The sequence below is a fragment of the Schistocerca nitens genome, chromosome 3 (genome assembly GCF_023898315.1).
Source record: "Schistocerca nitens isolate TAMUIC-IGC-003100 chromosome 3, iqSchNite1.1, whole genome shotgun sequence".
NCBI lineage: Eukaryota > Metazoa > Arthropoda > Insecta > Orthoptera > Acrididae > Schistocerca > Schistocerca nitens.
In genome coordinates, this window is record NC_064616.1 from 288,315,641 (window position 1) to 288,319,176 (window position 3,536).

At 43.9% G+C, this 3,536-nt stretch overlaps 1 non-coding gene across 1 annotated transcript; it reads right to left on the bottom strand.

Annotated features, from left to right (window-relative positions):
* Window positions 1-3,239: 3,239 nt before the first annotated feature.
* Window positions 3,240-3,314, bottom strand: Trnat-ugu (transfer RNA threonine (anticodon UGU)). The gene has a single exon. It is a non-coding gene; the product is annotated as a tRNA-Thr (tRNA).
* Between the last annotated feature and the right edge of the window lie 222 nt (window positions 3,315-3,536).

Here is a 3,536-nt window from a genome sequence, read left to right on the forward strand (position 1 = left end):
TTACAGGAAATGTTCAAAATGTCCTCCGTGAGCGAGGATACATGCAGCCACCCTCCGTCGCATGGAATCCCTGATGCGCTGATGCAGCCCTGGAGAATGGCGTATTGTATCACAGCCGTCCACAATACGAGCACGAAGAGTCTCTACATTTGGTACCGGGGTTGCGTAGACAAGAGCTTTCAAATGCCCCCATAAATGAAAGTCAAGAGGGTTGAGGTCAGGAGAGCGTGGAGGCCATGGAATTGGTCCGCCTCTACCAATCCATCGGTCACCGAATCTGTTGTTGAGAAGCGTACGAACACTTCGACTGAAATGTGCAGGAGCTCCATCGTGCATGAACCACATGTTGTGTCGTACTTGTAAAGGCACATCTTCTAGCAGCACAGGTAGAGTATCCCGTATGAAATCATGGCGGTGAATCGAGGAAGTACTGTACATAATGAGGAAACTAAAATGAGCTCTAACATGGAAATTAAGCGTTTCCGTACACATGTCCACATAACATCTTTTCTTTATTTGTGTGTGAGGAATGTTTCCTGAAAGTTTAGCCGTACCTTTTTGTAACACCCTGTATACATATAATATGATTGGTGATGTGCTAGAAGCACAAATATGTCGGTATTAATGACATACGTAGTTAGAAATGATAAGAACTGGTGTCAGCAGAGACGTCATGACATGACCTGTCAATCAAATATGTATTTTAGATATAGAATCATTAGTGTAGAAATAGTGGTCCGTTTGCATACATGTGAAAGTGTTGTACGAAGTGTGTAACTTTGTAGGGAGCTGATCTACATCTACATCCATACTCCGCAAGCCACCTGACGGTGTGTGGCGGAGGGTACCTTGAGTACCTCTATCGGTTCTCGCTTCTATTCCAGTCTCATATTGTTCGTGGAAAGAAGGATTGTCTGTATGCCTATGTGTGGGCTCTAATCTCTCTGATTTTATCCTCATGATCTCTTCGCGAGATATACGTAGGAGGGAGCAATATACTGATTGACTCCTCGGTGAAGGTATGTTCTCGAAACTTCAATAAAAGCCCGTACCGAGCTACTGAGCGTCTCTCCTGCAGAGTCTTCCATTGGAGTTTATCTATCATCTCCGTAACGCTTTCGCGATTGCTAAATTATCCTGTAACGAAGCGCGCTGCTCTCCGTTGGATCTTCTCTCTCTCTTCTATCAACCCTATCTGGTACGGAACCCACATTGCTGAGCAGTATTCAAGCAGTGGGCGAACAAGCGTACTGTAACCTACTTCCTTTGTTTTCGGATTGCATTTCCTTAGGATTCTTCGTGCTCTCATTGGCTGAAATGTCATTAAATTGGTGGACGTTGGCGGTGGAAGAGGTGCTCTTGGGAGCAGGCGGGACGGAGAAAGGGAAGAACAGTTCAGGACGTTGGTCAAGAAGGAGAGATTCTAGTTGTCTGCGGTCGAATAGTATGACAGAGTGGTGTGAATTTATTTGTGTAGAGACAACGGATCGCTTATCGGATCTTGGTTACGGGATATCAGAATGTTGGTGATGGAACTTTTGTATTGTGCACATGTTGCGACTTGATTTTAGTGAGGATTCCGTTATCTTTTGCTTCATACTAGGTAATTCATAGGCTGGTGATATATTTCAATAACTAAGTTAATTTATGCATAAAACTGCTTGTAGGACTACCATTTACTGAATAAACCATCTGTTCTTAAAAATTTGCAGCGTTGTGTATGTTTATTACAGATGTTCCCTGTTTTTAATGTTTATTAATTTATAATTCGCATAACGTCTCTATCCTCAATTTTATTCCACGGCAGGATCACCTTTCAGGAAATCAGTTTGCTAGTACAGCAACACGGCGTAAGGCAGACGGTGTATGGTTCGTCCCTAGGACTTTTATGTGCCAAGATTTATTCAGAGCAATACATTTGCCTGTCTGTCACATTAAATGCAGTGCAGTACAGTCGCAATGTCAACATCATCATGGTGTCCTTAGTACATTGCTCATCTCCTCTTAATAAATCTTCCATAACGAAGCGTACATCGTCTGCATTGTTTGCAATGTGATAGGTGACCCCACGTCCGTACAGTGTCAGTTTCAGAGTGGTTCGCGTCCGAAACTAAACACAATTTTCCTGCGAGTCTAGATGTGGATCTGTGTTGCGGCGATCGATCTTAAGTATCACGGTACTCGTTCCTCTGAAATTCACGATATCCCTGCTGTCTATTATACGGTCGTCTGCAGTCTTTGTATCTCCCTGATCCGTTGCGATCATTCCACCGATTCGTGGCTCCGAAATTAAGGTCATTACGCTACTCCTCATTGTCTCGGTTTGTCAAGCCTCAATGATTGTAAAAAAAAAAAAAATAAAAAAAAAAAAAAAAAAGGTTCAAAAGGCTCTGAGCCCTATGGGACTTAACATCTGCGGTCATTAGTCCCCTAGAACTTAGAACTACATAAACCTAACTAATCTAAGGACATCACAGACATCCAAGCCCGAGGCAGGATTCGAACCTGCGACCGTAGCGGTAGCGCTGTTCCAGACTGAACCGCCTAGAACCACTCGGCCACAGTGGCCGGCTCCAATGATTGTCCTCACGTCGCCTTTTCTCAGTTTCAAGAGCTTCAATTCGGTCTACTAGCAAATATACGTCGTCGATGTCTTTGTATATTGTGAGAGGTAATTGCATGGACATGCAGTGGTATTCGTTAAGTAAGAAACTATGTTGGTTCTGTTTCTTGTAACAGGCTCATCTAGATGTACGTTTCGATTCCAAGACTTATGCAAAAACTCTTGAATGGTGCCGTTAAGCGGCCCTATAATGACGGCGTCAATAAATTTGACTTGACTGCCAAAATTTATTGAAGAAGACAGTCTGAAATTCACTGAAACTACTATAGCTATCATCGACTCTCATGCCCTATGTGTGTGCACAGTCTTCCAGGTTACTCACACAAATATCTCCTTTTTGTTTTCTAGGAATACAATGTTGAGAAAGCATCCTTAAACTGGCGTATTGAAGCAACGGAGTGTGATCCCTGACTCGGTTTGAAATCGAGAAATTCGCGTGTACCAACACTGGTATCAACAATCATGCTTGGTTATATATGACGGTAGTATCTGTTCCCGAAAGAACAGTTACCTTGGATGACCATGCAGCTTTGCTAGAAATGAAATGATAATTAAATGGACACCCTAGCTGCAAACAGGCGTTGATGTACTTCATTGGGGGCATGTTGAAAATGTGTGCCCCGACCGGGACTCGAACCCGGGATCTCCTGCTTACATGGCAGACGCTCTATCCATCTGAGCCACCGCGGGCACAGAGGATAGTGCGTCTGCATGGACTTATCCCTTGCACGCTCCCCGTGAGATCCACATTCCCAACATGTCCACACCACTACATTCGTAGTGCGCCTAATAGATGTTTGCCCATCATACTCATTACTCGTGGCAGATTAATCTACCAAGTACCGTACGAGTTCGGGCATAGCGTGTGCGTTCGCACAAGAAGGTCAATGGCCGGGAAGCCATATTTTAACTA